This window comes from Genypterus blacodes, unplaced genomic scaffold (assembly GCF_046128005.1).
Source record: "Genypterus blacodes isolate CSIRO-AG114 ecotype Tasmania unplaced genomic scaffold, CSIRO-AGI_Gbla_v1 ptg000099l_1, whole genome shotgun sequence".
Lineage (NCBI taxonomy): Eukaryota > Metazoa > Chordata > Actinopteri > Ophidiiformes > Ophidiidae > Genypterus > Genypterus blacodes.
In genome coordinates, this window is record NW_027466903.1 from 25,001 (window position 1) to 43,417 (window position 18,417).

General features: G+C 47.8%; 1 long non-coding RNA gene across 1 annotated transcript; it reads right to left on the bottom strand.

Annotated features, from left to right (window-relative positions):
- Positions 1 to 11,802: 11,802 nt before the first annotated feature.
- On the bottom strand, positions 11,803 to 16,505 carry LOC143008133 (uncharacterized). Its single transcript, XR_012964553.1, has 3 exons — positions 16,435 to 16,505; positions 16,038 to 16,095; positions 11,803 to 11,892 (listed from the first exon to the last, which is right to left on the bottom strand). It is a non-coding gene; the product is annotated as an uncharacterized LOC143008133 (long non-coding RNA).
- Positions 16,506 to 18,417: the final 1,912 nt, after the last annotated feature.

Consider the following 18,417-nt stretch of genomic DNA (forward strand, 5'->3'; position numbering starts at 1 on the left):
TGTGTGTGTGTGTGTGTGTGTGTGCTTGTCAGTGATGTCAAGGATGAGAAATGTAGCAGTGTGGTTTTTTACACACGCTGCTGGCTCCAGCATTTCCGGCAATATTTCTCACTCTGCCTCCCTCACACCATCCGCTCTGCTGCAATATCCCCACATTTTTCCATCCTTTCACTCCTTCCCCTGCCCTCCCTCCCTTCCTCCCTCCCTCCCTCCCTCCCTCCCTCCTCCTCCTCCTCGCTCTCTGACCACTCTCTCTCTCCTCATACTTCCTCTTTGCTGCCCCACCCTGCACAATCTCAATCTCTCCCTCCCTCCCCTTCTCTCTCTCTCTCTCTCTCTCTCTCCTCCCAGCACGTTCACTCAATTCCCCTCCTCCTTCTCCCATGATTTTCCTAACGTTTCACAGAATGCTTCCACCTGTGTGTTTAGGCAGGGGGGAGTCTGTATTCCTTCCATGGAAGCTGGTTAAAGGTAAATGGCCCCTCCCCCCTCCCATTACAGTGACGCGGCAAATAATGGCGGCGTATTAGCTTCATACATGGAATGACCTCGGCTTCCCTAAGCGTCGCCGCCCTTCATCACAGGCTGGAGCTGTAAAAACACACACACGCACAGTCGCCGTCGATGAGCGTCAGCAGAGCAGCAGCCACAGAGGAGCCCGGACGAGCGACAAAGCAGGCAGGAGATCGTAATGCTTAGTGCTTCCATGATCTTGAAATTGCTAATATATAATGATGTAATATGAGTAAGAGGCGATGCAACACGGCGAAGATCTGAATAAAAACACATCAATCGATAAACGCGTGTGTGTTTTCTTCTTCTGGTCCCACGTGTGCTGTGATGTCTTTTGATGTTTGGCTGTGTTGTGACTGGTTTGAGGGGTTTTGGGGCTGCTCTGCACTTCTCTCACAGGGGTCAGACATCACATGCTGGATCATGTGGGGACAGATCTGAGTTCTGATTGGTCCGCACGTATCGCCATGGTAAATGTGGGTGCAGGCGTAAGCAGCTCTAGTTCCTGCTTATTTTGTCAATGGTAAAAATGGTGGGTTTTGTTTTGGTGCTGTTTCGCACCTCCCATAGCTTATAAGGGGGTCGTGCGGCCCCTGTTCCTCTGCAGACGGAGACACTATGGGCGCTCTGTGATGACATCGCTACAACGAAGGCGCAGAAATGACGGAATCCCACAATCCCACGAGGTCTGGCAAAGCCGTTATAGGACGGTGAAGAAAAAGGGAATCTTTGGTTTCATATAGATCAGGACTGCAGGGCTCAATCCCTCCAGTATGTCCCTGTCCTCTGTCTCCCTCCCTCCTCCCCATTCTCTCTGTCTCGTCTCGGCTATGTCCCTGCATTAATATCAGTTTGCTGCCTGTTTGTCTAGTGTAAATAAATGATAAAGTGCCCTTCTCTCTCTCACCATCAGCCATCAGCTTGGTGGGGTTACAGCAGGTAGTGTGTGTCCACGATGCAGTTGAACGGATTGTGTTTAGGCCCCTCCCTCCCCTCGCTCTCTCCCTCTCTCCCCTCCCTCCCCTCCCTCTCTATATGTCCACGGGCGGCGACAGGATGTAAAGGAAAGGCTCAAAGCCACCACCGTTACCCCCACGTCACCAAACCGCGGATGTCTGCCCCCGTTGGTCCCTGCTTCCCCCCCGCCCACTCAACCTCCTCCAACCCCTCCACCTTCCCCCGCCTCGCTTCCTGATTTGGTGTGTAAAAGCACCCCCTGAATGATGGATTACCGTGTCACCGCAGCCTGCGAAGGATTAATTTGTTTCATTGATTTCTCTTTAGGCAGAATGCCAGCGTCTGCCGCTTCCCACCTTTTCCCCGAGACTCGCAGCTGTAATAGACGGTAATGGCCTAAGACAAATCAACCCGTTTCTTGTGAAAATAGCACCAAATAACCCTCTCCGCCTGCCTCTCTCCACCCCTCCTCCTCCTCCCGGCTCGCACTCACAGGGGGGCGGAGGCAGCGGCGGCATTCAATTCATCGTCAGCCTCCATCTCTATCACTCTATCCGGGTAGCCGTCCATCCCTGGTGATCCCGCGCTGAGACCGTCCAGTCGCCCTAACACAGCCATAAGTCTGCCGCGCTTACAGCTCCCTCTCAGGCCCGCACAATGGATGGGCAGTGACGGCGCTGTCTGGAGGGGGGCGTGGGAGTCGGGGGGCCATTCTCTCCAGTAATGGAAGCCGTTACTGCCATATTCCCCCTACACACCTGCAGGAATGGCCAGAGCGCTTGTAACCGCTGTGATGTATGGTGCGGCCTTACAGCGCCGGGCTGAGGTTGAAGGGTTGTACTGACACTGGTGAATCATCGACATATCGTCTTATCTTTCCTTCTTTTGTGCAGGTGCAGGAGGGCTTCTACTGTATGTGGGGATCTGGTGGTAAAACACAGCACGGGGAGTCATTTCTAAACAAATCAGTCCCGATGAATCAGCGGCGGTATAGCTTTTAGCGCGACAGACCGACAATCCGCCACGGGCTGATTTAACACAGACATAAGATGCCGCCACGTCTCTGCTGCCCTGTCACTGCTTTGAACGATGGTGGAAACCCAAACTGCCTGTAACATTAAGCACGGAGCACTACAGGCTCCACTGTCCTCCAACGCTTTCCAATCCCGCAGAGATTTACGAGCAGAACCACGTCCATTAATCCATTGTTGATTTGCTGTGGCTGCCCTGCAGGGATTTTTTGGGGTCTCGGATATCACACAGTGTTGAAACTCACCCGGTTTGCAAACGGTTGACTCTTGACAGCGCTAATAAAAAAAATGCTGCATTAAACGTTGGCGAATTTAAGAGGGATTATTGCATTTTAAAGATTTAATTCACAGCACATCTTGTCCGCTATTGTCACGTCTATTGAAAGAAACCTTAACAATGATCCGAATGATGACACCGAGGGCCTGACGAGAGCAAATTAAAGGCTCGTCCAAGCTGTGATGACGACACAGAGAGAGATCGCAGGAGGCAAAGCTCATCGCCTCCCCCTGCAATCAATTGAACCATGTTTACAAAGTCACGGTGCTGAGGTTTGTGCTTATGGGGACAGATGGACGGTGGGACGGAGAGCGGTCACCTGGTGTCTCCCCCTGCTAAGCTTCCCTCTCCTGGGTAAACCGCACCTGTAGACGGAGGATTAGCTAATCTCACCATGATTGTGTGTTTTTTCCTCTGTTTCTATCATTTCCTCCCCTTGCCCCCCCCCCCCCCCCCTCTTTGGGCCCTGTTGAAGTGCTGGCTCTCCTCACTACATACTGTATATATCCCCACAGAGGCCCTTACGTTTTTAAGTGTCTTCAGGTTAGTCGGCATAAATTGTCCAGCTGTGTTTGGTCTCATCTTCCTCATCATCCTCTACGGTTCTTCTGATGAAGAGATTTACGCTACAATAAAGGGAGGAGACGGGAGGACGGGGAATTAAGGGATCAGATTAAAGTGCATGTTTTTATGTTTTTTAAGAACAAACCCCGTCTAAGTGGAGTGGTTGCTCTTTATATTGTTTCTGTTTGTGGTCTCCATTATGTGTTTTGCATATTGATCCTACTGTGGAAAAAAAAGCCATGCTGACCCCAACAGTGTTGAAATCCAAATGACTCTGTCCTCCGCCGTCCTAAATCTATACTTCTATTAACCATCTGATCATATATATATCCACGTCGATAGGAGGCTTTAGGGGGGGTTAGTGTTTGCATTGCCCCAGTCAAAGGTCACGACTGACCAATAAAATATTTCCAGAGCATCATCAATAACGCCGACATGCAGACTAATACAGTATGGGATTGTGGGGGGGATCGCTTGAAGCAGAATGGATGAACGAGAGGCCAAAAGGTTAGAGGACAGACTTGCCCCCTCCCCGTCCACCCTGCACCCTCTCATATGTGCATTTGATAGCGACACAGAGCAATTATAAAGGTATACTTCAGACAGGTCAAATGGAGGGAGGGCAAAGTGCACAACCTTTAAAGCACCGGCTGAAGTCATAGGTTAGGGGGGGGGGGGGGGGTCATAGAGCAACATAGAGCACCACAGAGCACCTCATGATCAGAATCTGAAATAAGGTATTAGATGCTGTGCAGCCTCATCGTAGACACTGTGTTTACGTGGTATAAGTGTGTGTGTGTGTGTGTGTGTGTGTGTACATATATGTTGTTTGAAGGAACCGTCCGGCTTCGTGCCTATTAAATATGAATAGCCCAAGGTCAGGGAAGGTCTCGGCATCCATTTAGCATCGGTGACCAATGCCAAACGTAAAGGTCAAAGTGGAATTGCCCGAGTCAGAGCGGCGCGACGTTAGCTCGTCCACATTTATGCATCCCATTGGCAGTGATTTATGGAGGGAGATAAGCGCTGGGATGGGAAGAAAACACTCTCTTTCTCCCATCCCGTCAGACTGGGTAAATACACTGCTCACTCATATCAATCACAGTGTCACAGTGAATCGCCACTGTGCGCTTCCTGCTCAGATTAGAAAACGCCTTTGTCTGGCTCTGCCGTTTGCCTGCAGCTCTGGGAAACACACTGGCTGCATTGTTGCCGTTTCACAGGCTTACATATTTGCATTTCAAGCAGTCGTGGTACTAAAGTCCCGAATATGTCCAAAGCCAAATTGTATTCTTTTAGTTTTGTGCCTGGTTTATATTCTGTGATCTATCAGTCGCACTTTGTCGAGGTTACGTGTTCAGTTGATTGTAAGGATACTCACAATCATCAGTCATAATTGCACAATGTAACGTCGTCGGATGCCTGAAACTGTTCATGCTAGAACAACATTTCAAAATAAATAACTGATAATCTAAGATCCTTTTCTTCCCCCTGCATCCTATGTATTCTATAGAAGCTCCCTATTCCAGAGCCAAAAAGCCAGAACGTTTGTTCTCCTGAATCCAGACGTTCAGAGTTCTGCAGGCCTCTTCAACGTGAACATGTTCCTAATGTCTCCTTGGCTGCTTAAATGTAAAAACCAGTCCATCACTTGTGCAACGCAACCTTTCTCTAAGTGCTCCCAAGTGGCTCAGAATCCAGCCGGAGAAAAGTCCAAAAAAGAAAACAGGCTTTTGAACAGGCGGCCAGGGAGGAAACACGGTCTACTGAGCTGCTTTCAAACCTGAACCATAAAGACGTTTTCCTCTTGACCAACAGGAATAATATGATCTTTTCCTTTATTACCAATATGTTTTTCCATGGTAAGATCAAAGGGCAGCACTGCGTGTCGCTTTAGTGTTTATTAGCTGACACGATCTGTCTTAGTTGGCGGTGATGCTTGAATGCAACTTTCAGGGTGCTGGCAGCAAAAATAAGAAGAAACAACAAGTAAGAGCCTGAGACCGTCTCTCCTCAGGAAAACCACATCAGCTTCATTACGTGATCTTTGGAGGTCAACTTGGCGGGTCAGACTCACACGTCTTACCAACCAGCAATGACTACACACACACACACACACACACACACACATCACCGCGCCATCCATCCTCCCCCTCCCTGCCAGAGCCACAGTTCTACAGGCCGTTTATATACAGGATAAGTTCTGTACGATCTGTCACATTCATCTCTATTCCCATTCACCATGGGGCATTTGAAGTACATCAGAATCTATTACCACCATGCAGATTCAGCCCCCGCTGACAATACAAATCATGATAAGATGGAGCAGTGACTCCATAAACACCCGCGCTTATATATCACGTCGCGGGAGCGGGGGGCCGGGCGGGAGATTCCACTTGTCGCCCCTGTGTGATCACTGTCTGTATGGATGGACTTAAGATGTGGATATCATTACATCTCCGCCGGTCTTTAACCTGCGTCTGTTGCTGCCCCGCCGAACAATAGAATAATAGTTGTGTGCGTGTGTGTTTATCTGTGGGGGCATCCATCACTCCAGCGGTGGGGAGTTCCAACCCGGCTGCTTGTGGAGAGAGATTTATGCCGTAATGCATCAAATCAACAGACCTTTACAGTAAAATATGATTTTATCAATAGGCCTGATCAATAGTGCATGCAAGACGCTGTGTAATTATTACAGAGGTCCGTATCAATAAAACTGTCATGCGTGACCCCCTCGCCAAAGGCTGGCGGAGCTGTGAGCCCAGAGCAGTGGAGGAAAGGTCGGCATGTTGGTTTGTGACATGTTTGATCACCTGTGCGTGAGGTCAAATCAGCGCTGTACCATCACTTATCATGTGAGATGTCAAGTGAGACTCGGGTGAAAACACTGCCCGTTTCAACAAATCTTCGTACTTTTTCCGCCCAATTAATATGGTCAGATGTGTTTAAAAGAGCAGGCGGTATGTGTGAAATGCATTCCCCCGTTCCACTGCAGACGGTAGAGATTATAAATAATGAAGACGAGGAGGACGACTCTGTCTTTACTGGAGTGAGGATCATTTGTCCTGAAGCGAGGCAATCCAAGAACGGAGGAAACACTGTCAAAAAGAGCTTTGTATTAGGCTGTGGTTGGAACATTTTGCATTAACACACACACGCACGCACACACTCACACATCCAGTTGAGCACAGAGAGCGTGAGGCAGGGACCAATGAGGCAGTTTATATCGGGATTTTGTTTCACAGCCACGGCCTCCTGGGAGAGAGGGGTCTGCCAATAACACTTAAGAGACAGAGCAGGAAAAGTAAGTGCTTTTATTACAGCTCATCACTCATGTAATTTCTGGCAGCATTTGTGATTACAGATCAAGTGATTGACTAACTACACATTCGGCGGCTGAGTTATGAACCGGGTGCCTACCATTCCAGCCCCGGCAGATTCTCCGTGTCAGCTGTAACTCATCCCCTCCCCGCGGTGCTAAATCAAAGCGCAAGCCGCAGCCGGAAGAGTTAAATAATAACTTCAGCTTTATTGTAAATCTGTCAGAAATTAAACCTGCACAGGCCGAGCTCCGGGCCCCAGTGTGGTGCTGCACGGGGGCCAACAGGGTGGAAGGAGGAGGATCAATAGGGGCCCTGATGGAGCTATTGATGGATGACAGGTGAGGTGCGTGCGTATGTGAGCGTGTGTGTGTGTGTGCATGTGTATGTGTATGTGTATGTGTATGTGTGTGTGTGTGTGTGTGTGTGTGTGAGTGTGTGTGTGCGTGTGTGTGTGTGTGTGTGCGTGTGTGTGTAAGGGGTGGGATTGAATCACCCCGGGGTTAGGTAGAGAGCAGGGCTCAGGGTGTTTAATCGACAGGTCTCACCTTGAATCGATCGCCAGGAGTCTCGCAGGGCACGGACGTGATACACACAACCAACACTTACTCACACACACCAAAACAAACCGCGGGGGGCAGAATGGATGACAGGACAAGAGGACAGGAGAACGGGAGGATGGGAGGACGGACAGACGTCTCAATGCTTTCATTACTGCAGGTCGCTATGCAACGAAGAGCGTCGGTGCTTCATAAATGAAATAAGTGTGGGAGAACAAAAGAGTACAGAGTTTCCTTTTTTAACTATTTAAAATATGGATAACTTGGATAATAAATGAATTTGATTGTACATAAACCACTGAAAACACGACAATATTCTGATGAAGGCAAAATACACCATACACTAATCAACTCACAGTTAAGTCAAGTTAAGACTTTGTTAGATTTGAAACTTTAAAATCAGTGCTACAACACTGCAACGAAATATGCATGACACTATTTTCATGTTAATTGGTATGATTGTGTTATTTCTCATATTACAGTTGTTAACAGTTTGCAACATTTTACAGTAAGATCACTGCATTTCCCGGACTTTGCAGGGTTAGGTGTCAGACTCAAACCCAGCACCCGCAGGCGTGTTTCACTGCGCCAACTCGTTTGACAAAAGGCCCCTTTTTCCTAACAGAAGATTTTGGGAACAAACACCGCAAAGAACATAATGCAACATGTGCCACACATAATGAAATCCTGACAAAAGGAATTACCGCGTGGTTGTGGTCGGGCGCTGTGGCAAAGGGACAGTTTGCATACAACACAAGGCTTAATGAAGGAAGTGGAGACACGGAGCAAAACTCCAGCAAAAAGCGGTTTCCTGTAGCGATGGCGGAGGAACCTCATCATATAGAATCATCTCTGCATCAAATCAATTTCTCACACTCCAAAGAGGCGGTGTGGTGGCACGCACATGTGACTCACGCAGCGGCGAAGGGCAGCGCGGAACACACTCCACTGTGAAATGTCGTACAAGAGGCCTAACATCAGAGAGGAGGGAGACACATTATAGCTTTACTCAACATTGGCATTAGAACTTCACTAAGTTGCCAAACGCATTAAAATCAGGTCGAAGGTCACGGGTGTTGTTCTTGTGTCGAGCGAGATAGTGTGTGAAAGGAGAATATCAAAGACAAAGTGCAGGAGGCCATCAGTGGCGTGTCTAAGGTGAAGCTGGATGAGTTGTGGTATATCACAGAACATCGTGTTGGTCGTCATGTTTTCTACAGGAACGGCGGTAGATTGAGGCGTATTTACAGGCGGAGATGGACACATTCTTCCGAGAAGTGGTCCGACGAAGGCGCCACTCCCCTGCGAGCGCAACGGTGCCTCAAAGGTTCACAAGTGGAAACAGTTTGCGAGAGAAGAAGAGAGCTTTGGAGTTGTGGTTCCTGAGGGAGGGGGGGACGGGGACGGGGACAGGGGGGGACATCCGAACTCGATGTCCCCGCCCGCGCGTCATCAGTCGGGCCGGGGCTCCGGAGGGAAGGAGTGGGCTTACCGGTGTGGGCCTTAGGACCTGCAGATCTCGGTGGAGGTCGAGGTTTGGGTATGAGTGAGGGTGAGGGACTCTGGAGAACTCTGCTCAGAGGTTTGTGGAGCAACGTGGTCAAATGTGAGGATTTCTCCTGAAGTGAATATAAGACATGAAGAAGAAGTATTGATTATGTAGATTGTAAACAGGAAATATACAGTAAACAGAGGGGGACAGTGCAGACACACACCTGGGTGAGAAACCTGCCGTGAGGTTGTTGTAACCGGGGCAACATGCTGGAGGTCGGCCTCCATCTATCTCCATCTGACCTGGGTAAGACATGAACAGTGGTGAAGACCACCTCCGCGTCTCCTCTTCCTCCTGCTCTGCATGCTGCCTTCCTCAGCCCCCACCCCTCCCTTCTCCCGCCGCCCTCTGTCTCGTCCCGCTGCTGGGATTTAATTGATGATTGTCCATTTCCTGTCCTGTCCGCCGTTGCCAGAGTACTCTCCACAGCTCCTTGTTCACCGCCATCTTCTTCCTCGGCTCTCTGTCCCTCTTCATCGCCCCCCTGTTCCACAGATCTTGCTGCTCTCCTGATACCTTGAAGCAGCTTTTTAGGATTGTTAAGGGGGACAAAGTGCATTAAGTCACAAATACTACCATAGTAATATTTGAAAACATTGTGAAGCTGAAAGAATGTTAAATATTCATGTTAGTGGAAAACAGTGTGACTACATTACAATATTATGAATTTGCCTCTAATATAACAGAACAACCAGAGTATGACATAATTTAACATGATTATTCATCTGTTCTTTTTTTAAAGTTCTTCTTTGATGGAAAATGCAACAGAAATTATAGGAAGTCTCTGGTTTACTAATGGTGAGTAAAAGGACATTTTTAATGTATAACAGAACACATTTACTCTGCTATAATAACCTGTAATGAACCTCAGCCTGGATTAGAATTTCATAAACAGAGGGAAAATAAATCTGAAAAATAGGCCACTTGATAGCAAAATAATGTAAATGTTGAACTGAAAACTTTAGTGAAAACATGTTCAGTCAAAAATACTGCGTCATGGTAACAACTCCAAAAACAGAATTACCAGGCCACCTCCCATTTGGTAAGAACTTCAAAACTGCTTTCATACTGAAGGGTTATGAGCAGTGTGTGTGTGTGTGTGTGTGTCTTTTGGTTGGAAGATTTCTTACATTACTCGGTAAACTATTCAAATTCTGTGAAGCTTGTAAAGACAGACTTCTTCTTCTTCTTCTTCTTCTTCTTCTTCTTCTTCTTCTTCTTCATCTTCTTAATGGTAGTATACAATCTCTTCTCCTCAGTCTTAATTCTTTTAATTTGATTCTTCCTCATAAATTCTTTTAAAGGTACTGATGTGGCTCTGGCAGATTTAATCACGCTTTTCCCGCTGTACAAGTTATATTTCTTTAAGTTGTTCAATTAATGTTTTTAGATTTGAACCTGCAGACCTTCAGCATCTTTCTCATAGACCGTTTCTATAGTTTCTATAGGTTCTATAGATTCAGGTTCATCTTCGGTGCCCTTGAGCGGCTGTAAGTCAGTACAACCCCGACTTGCTTTATGATGTTACAATAAATAGTGTTTTGTCTGTTTGTATGTGTATGTGTGGATATGTTCGACATTGTGTGTATGTACAGCATGTGACAGACTTGTGCAGATTGTGTACATTGAGCTGTTTACATGACTGCAGGGCTCCATGGAAAGATGCAAACTTACAGCGTCAGAGAAGCTGCATGGAACTTTGCTGCAACATTTGACCCCATTTAAAAACTTGATACCAATTAGAGAGTTCTGAGTGTAAATAATTTAAGAGCTCTCACTCTCTCTGAACACACACACACACACACACACACACGCAAATATTTATATGGCCGTGCACACATATAGGACATGGCGTGTATGTGCATACACTGACAGATGATCTCACACCTTAAAGTATGAAAGTACAAACACGCACATATACGCCTGCACACACACACACACACACACACACACACACACACACACACACTCTCATGCATGCACACCTCACATGTACACACACACACCCAGATTCCACCATGCTCTGGAAACAGACTTCTTAATGAAGCCTTCCCCTAGCGAGTAGCGAGTGGAGCAGAAATACACACTGGCCCATTTCTGCCTTCAATCCACACCTCCTCTCCTTTCCTCCCTCCCTTCCTCCCTCCATTCCTCCCTCTCTCCCTCCCTCACCTTCTCCTCGTCGTTTGTTTTATTCATGTTTTGTTGTCTCCCTCTTTTGTCTCAATGAGTCAAATCACAACCCCTAATTTATGGCTACAGGCGAAGACACTTCTGCAAACAAAACTGGCTTGATGAGGAGGGGGGGAGGGGGGTAACGAGCAAAAACATGCGCGCCGAGCGGCGTGCGTAAATCTTAAAATGTTCTTTTTATCTGTGGTTATTTACATAGGGAATGACAACTCGTGCAAAAAGAATGGCTGTGATGCAAAATGGAAAAGGGCTGCATGCCGGAGGAGAGGAGAGGAGAGGAGAGGAGAGGAGAGGAGAGGAGAGGAGAGGAGAGAGAGAGAGGGGAGTAAATCCAGTGACATGTCAGAGTGGGGAGCACTCAGGTGTGGTGAGAGGATTATACAAAACCCTGAGTATGAATGACAGTAAACACCTGAATGACAGAGGGATGGGAGTATGTGTGTGTGTGAGTGAGTGTGTGTGTCCTCACAGATACCCTGAGAGGTACAGTTGAATAATTTACACTCATCACCTCAGATTTCCCGACTCCAGTGCGTACATATTGTGTTTCATATTCATTACCGATTTGTTGTTGTATTGAATGTGGATTTGAGAGGATGGTACTCAGGATGTGTGTGTGTGAGTGTGTGTGTTGGGAAATGAGGATGTCAACAAGGCGGGCAAGGAAGGAGGTGTGTGTGTGGGAGAGGAAGATATCAATACAAGTGATCCACATGAAGAGTTCTGGAGCTGTTTGAGGTTAGTGAGCCAGAGTTACACACTGAGCAGTGAGTGAGTCGATAGAGGGGCTACAGAGCGAGGAAGTGCCGGTATGTGTGTCTTACTTGCGCTGTGTTTTCTTTCCCTGCGCACTCCGTCGATGGGGGATCGTGGTGGAACCCTCTGAAGCGAGCTCCGGTTTCTGGGAGAGCACATGTTGGGGTCCCTGAAACACCAAAATGCAAACAATCCTCCAATCAACACTTTGGTTCCCTTTTCTGTTCCCTCTGCTGTTTGTTTTACTCCACGTCCTCCTGCTTTCTCACCGCCCCGCCGCACTTTTAGCAGCAATCGAAGAGAAAGCGTATCACTTTCCGTCACTCAGTGCGTTTATACGCGCGTTAATTAACCTTTGGATATACAGCGGTTAAGGCAATAAATCAATTTGTGCAAGCGTCCTATGTATGCACCTTAATGCGATTGACACTGAAGTTACTCCGAGTCACAGACTTAGATTATGCGATTATTGATTTATTCAGGCATGTAAATGTCACATAAGAGTATGTCATCATCCGTATATACGTGCAGCATACTTGGAGAATTCCATTAATTTCTGCCATGTACATCGATTAGTCGCATTTCTGCATTAATCGCAGTGTGTTGCTGCGTAAACTGGAAACACAGCAAGCCATTCCGTCCTGCACCGTCTATGTGACCTCGCCATTTTGTTAACCTTCATGAAACTCCATAAGAACGTATGAACTATATAAGAATATTTGGTTCAAGCCATTAACAGGGCCGTCCAGTTATTTCCCCCCCCTCCTCTCATGTGGTGTGGGGGCATTTAACCTTTGGCTTAAGGGTTAAAATTAGACGAGAGCACCGCTTGTCGATTCCTAGATGTGCTCTTAGTCAAATCCCTCACCTTTGGAGCTGCAGCGCCGCACAGCCCCCAAGTCTACATGAAGCGTGACCCCGTTTCCCCCACAGCGGCCACCTCCTCCCCCTTTCCCCCTTCACAGCCTTGGAAGATGGAAGAGCTCGGGGTGGTGGTGCTGGGGGAGGGGGGGAGGTGGGGGGAGGCACGCCAAGGCAGCAGACACTTTTAAGCAAAGATTAAAGGTTTTTCTTTTTAATCAGTCATTTGGCATCGATGTTAGCGTTTCACCCTGGCGAGGCTGGGGATCAATTTTTAATGCTGCCGAGCAGAGAGCGAGCGGGGTGATTGGCAAAACAGAAGCTATTTACAAAGGATCTATTTACACATTTCCATAGAAATATGCAGAAGACACAATTGACACAGCTGACGGAATTTTAAATCGTCTCTCTCTCGGCTTCACCTCATCACCAGGCACGACCTCTGTGAGCCCCACAGTGATCTCTGCTTAGTGTGTGTATATATGCATGTATGTATGCATGTGTGTGTCTCACTTGTGAGACTAATAAAGGAATCCATACCTCTCCCTTGTGTTGCATTGCGTTAAATTTCTGTTGTGATGCCAGGAGTCGGGTAACTAGGTCAATCAACACATCACAAGAATCCCCCCTAACATGCTAATGACAAAGTCTCTTTTTTAATCCATATATTTATACGCTTTCCGTCCTTATTCTACTATAACACAATACATCTTTACATTTCATTCCTTAGGGGAATGTCAGTTTTGGCTTGAACTGGTTTTGTTCTTAACCCAGATCATGCATGAATGAGCCCAACACTTCCGCTCTCTCTCTCTCTCTCTCTCTCTCTCTCTCACACACACACACACACACACACTCTGTTTTAGCTGTTACTCCATGAATCAGTGAACAAATCCTTCCAGGAATTGATCCGTCCGTCCATCCATCCATCCATCCCTCCATCCATCCCTCCATTCACTCATCCATCCACCGTCTGTCCATCCTGTGCTTTCATTCATACAGCGAGCCAAAGCCACACACCATTGATCCAATGATTGACCCTGCACTGGGAGAGGATCGATACCCTTTTAAATGGCATCATTGTAGGCGCTTAGTCACAATGGCCGAGCGTTTGTTTGCGCAGTTCATTTCCAAGGTAGCGAGGTCGTGGTAGCGTCCTAACCCCGAGTCAACTCTCTTTTCTCTTGCGCTGATACAATCAGAAGGAAGACAGGAGAGCGAACTGGTATTAACACGGCGTCCTGTAAGCGTCTAACAAAAAAAGGGGGTGGTGGTCCAATCACTCAAGGCCGTCGCAAGCTTTGTGTCCAGATAAAGACGCCTGAAGAGACACAGGACTGTACAAGGTGGACAATGAGGGGAGATCAATGCAATGAGATGCAAACTGAGGGTAAAAACACGAATCCTAACAAACAAATACACAATTTAACCGAGCGAGTGGGAATTTCTTACTTTGGAGCGACGGGAGCAGCAGAGTGTATTCTTCATCAGTGTGCATATAGAATCCCTGTGTGGTTCCAGCCCGACCCGGGTCTTGGCATTAAATGACTGCGACTGTGACAAGTCTCTGAGTTCTGTCACTGCGGTTCACAGGTCTTGTTAGCCAAGGTGTCGGCACAGGTGGAAATGTGTGTATGTGTGTGTGCGAGGTGAACATTAGACAGCACTCCTACCTCCACCTCCTCACCTGACACTAGCAATAAAACTAAACAGGCCGGGGTGCTATGCTGTGCGTGTGTATGTGTGTGTGTGTGTGTGTGTGTGTGTGTGTGTGTGTGTGTATGTGTGTGAAGGGGCATGTGTGCTCCAGGGTTGTTGCTGCTGTCACCAATTTGCCAGGGCCTCCAGACGGGAGTGGGAGCAGGGTGACGGAGCTGTGGCTTGATAAACACAGAAGCCCTCCTTCGATTTCCCATCCAGTCCACTTTGGAAACACATGGCTCTTTCCTGGGTGCTCTTGGCCCAGGGGAGAGAGCGAGGGAACGAGAGAGAGGAGGAGGAGGTGGACGGGAGGAAGAAGGAGAGACGTGGTGATGGCTGTGCGATGAAGAATAGCAGTCAAGGGAGGGATAGAGTGGAGGTAGTCGGTGGTTGAGAGAGAGGGAGGGAAGGCAGAGGTGACAGGCTTGGTGGGATCAGGTGTATCGAGCTGAAAGGGCAGAGAGAGAGACGGAGAGAGAGAGAGGAAGGTGTAGAGGGAAGAGTGTGAGCAGTGAGGAGTTCAGGCGAAATTCACATAAATTTTCACCCAACAAGCGCGCAGTGTGAAACTATTTAAAAGCTAAAATACAAGTTTGCTCCCTCGTGTATGCAAACACCTCGTTCCATCTTCCCTCTCATCTCCTCCGTCTCCTCGTCCCTCCATCTTTTCCCTCCTTCTGAGACATTAACTCGCGGCGTTCCGCCTCTCAAGCTGACATCAGAAGTTTAAAGAGCAGCTCCAGCTGGAGGAGCAGAGGAGTGTCAGCGAGGGAGGCGGGGCACCGGCTCCCCTCTGCCCCCCTAGAGAGTTAAGGAGCTCACACTTTAACCCTCCCTCTCCTCTCCTCTGTGCCTTAACACCAACATAAGAGGACAAGTGTGGGCGCTAAGCACCAGTGATCAAACAGGAGTGGCTGCTGCTTGTGCTCGGCTCAGGATGTTTGGCCTAATAGGATTGGAAGCCCCCAGGTGAGCCAAAGGACACCTCCAATCAGTGTGATTAGCCAAAGGCTGAGCAGCGTTTCCAGCTACAGCAGCGAATGACGGACAGCACTAAACGGATCAAATGGTCGAGGAGAACACGAGCGAGTCACGGAGTGTAGGGGTCAGCGCGGGACAGTCGGACGGAGACAGGAAGTCCGCACACACTCCAGTTGTGCTGGAACGGCGTTGAGAAAGCTGATCATTATGAAGTTAGTGGAGGCGTGTGATGAGGGGAGCTGGCGAATAATCTTCTTATCAAAGCTGTACACTGCACGGTACACACAGACGCGCCCAGCCTCATGCAACACTAGACGTGGATAAGCACACATACGTGCCAGCATCTGCATCTGCACGCTCACACAGGCAAAGTCTCACCAAACTCACACTCACTCACAGGTTCACACGCATAAATGAGCGCGCATGCAGCGACACACAGACACAAGGAGACATACACACACACGCAGGATTTTATAAACTCATCACATCCAAAAAACAATTACCAGATACTGAGCTCATCACTGACTAAGCAAAAGTCATCCAGCGTGTAAAACACACAATATAATTAGCACGCATCAAGCTGCTGGGTCCTACTGTGCATTAATGATGTTTCCCTCTGAAGTGAATTATGGCTTGATGAGGGCGAAAATGAATGAGGAGGAGCTTTAAGGAGGAGAATGAAGAGCGGGAGAGGAGGGGAAGAGAGGAAACCTTTGCTCTCATTGGCCTCTGAGACAACGTGGACACACAGAGAGGGACAAAGTTACTCACGTGTGGCGGCGGCGGCGAGAGCCATCGTGTGCCAGGAACCACAGGCCACATCACACACCTGCAACACACGGAACAGTGGGATAACGTGTGTGGCATCGGGAGTCAAATCAAACTGTAATTAGAAGAAAGCATTTTTCCCTGCAATGAATTTTAGCAACGAAAACGTCCACTGAGACTTGACGAAGCCCGGGAGCCAAATGAGGGAACGGAGGGGAAGCAGTTTAGACTCTGCTGCCTCTCGCATCCTCAAATCAGACTTTACTGACATGCTCAGAACCTACAGCGTGCGTCATCCAACAAGCCAGGGAAGTGAAACTGAAAGTGTGTCGCTGTTATCTCTGCTTATATCTGCAAAGACAGGACAAAACAAACCACACACATCTTCTTTCTCACACACCTTCCTGCCTGCCAGTGGAGCGGGTCGGGGGATCCACACCTTCTCCAGGCCGGAGCGATCACAGCCCTGGGACACGCAGGGGACGCGACCCCATAGAAGCAGCTGCCCGCCTCCTGGAGAGAAGGAGACAGAGACACACCACCACCACGTCACCTTGCTGTATTGATCCAAACATTCAGGATGAGTGTGTGGATCTGTCGGTTTGATTTCCATACCGGTGGAATCCAAGTCAGCGTGCGGCAGATTCACTTCCTCCAAACTCAAACAAGCCCAATTTCCTCCGTAGTCAAAGAGAAACGCTGACCCCCAGTTACAAACAATTCACAGCAGAGGTTTGATGTAGTGACACACACACACACACACACACACACACACACACACACACACACACACACACACACACCTTCCTTCATGGTGAGCTGAGCTGAGGGACTGCACTCTCAGCTGCCACTTATCAAAGACACACACACACACACACACACACACACACACACACACACACACACACATACACGCAGGCAGCAAACACTCAAGCATTCAGTCACTCACGCTACCTCAGCCTGCCTATTTAAACCTGCCGCTAATAAATTTATATTTACTGCCGGCATTGAGGACTTTTAAATTATAGCGTACAATAAACCTGGCAGACACATCTGAAAAGCTCTTTCAGGGGATGTTAAAGCAATATAGTAAGCAATTTTCCAAAGTGGATTACAAATTTCACATCCAGGTTTTATTGCACATTACGATAACTTAACCACATCTAAATGTTCCGCATAAATGGGAAATATGTGCTGCTTAATATGCTATTTTTCATTTTTTAAGAAGCGCTTTGCAAACCCTGCCAAGCGAGCGAGCACGCTGGTTTGTGCGGTGGGGGAGTCAATAATCTTTATGAGGTGGATTTTAATTACAAGGAGATAACTGAGTATCCTCCTCACGGCGAGCTTCCATCAATCTCTATCCCGCATCAAGCTGTACGTAGCCTCTGCAGACACAGACACACACTAACACACACACACACACACCCCTTCAGACATGATTGATCCATCAATCAGTAGAATATTATTTGCATCTCAGCGAATCAAAGCCTATAAGGCACATGAGGAAAGTGTTGCAAGACAAACAATTTACCACACACACACACACACACACACACGCACACATATCACTAAAACACTCAAACTGACACACACAAACCAATCTCCAAACCGTATATAGACACACAGCGCAAAGAGAAAAAAAAAAAGGTTAAGCCTGATGTTTTCCCCGAGAACGACGGTCGGCGAAAGGTCGGATCAATCACGCGCTAAGCACGGCTTGTAAGCGATCCATAAAGAGCTTGTTTTAAATAATAACATTTTATAGATTACCTAAAGACATAACCGTGCTCGCCTCAGGTAAGAGGGGGGGGAGACGTCGCTCGACAATTCAAAACATAATATGTCGACTTCACTGTGGTTTTTAATGAAGCGTTGGCATTTGCAGCGAAAGCGTCTCCGTTGAAACGAGATGCGATTCTTTTAATAGAATATCGCCGTCGCCCCTCTGAAGTTGGACGACTTTTCTCCTGTAAGTGGCTTGATGTCACGTTGGTAGCTAAAACCACTTTAATTCCGTCGGTGTGGCGGAAGGCGAGCGACTGTGCGGTCGGGGGAAGTAGCGAAGTCGCCGTCTGACACTCGTGTAATAGAGTCAAAGAAATCGACTCGTACAAATCAAACATATAACAGAATAAGAAGAGGAAAGAGGAGGAAATAGAGAAGATAGACGAGACGTTCTTGGCTTTTTTTTTCTACAAGAAAGACATCAGTGTTGGTTGGATACTTCGTCCTATTAACCTGGCGGTCAAGCGGCTGCAGGGACGGTTTCAGGCGTTCTGGGTTTCAGGGATGGCTGCTTGAACAACTTACAGCGAATTATTATGAACATCCAAAAGTGGGTAGAGTATCACAGTAGTTTGCTTTCATTTTTAGAGAAACT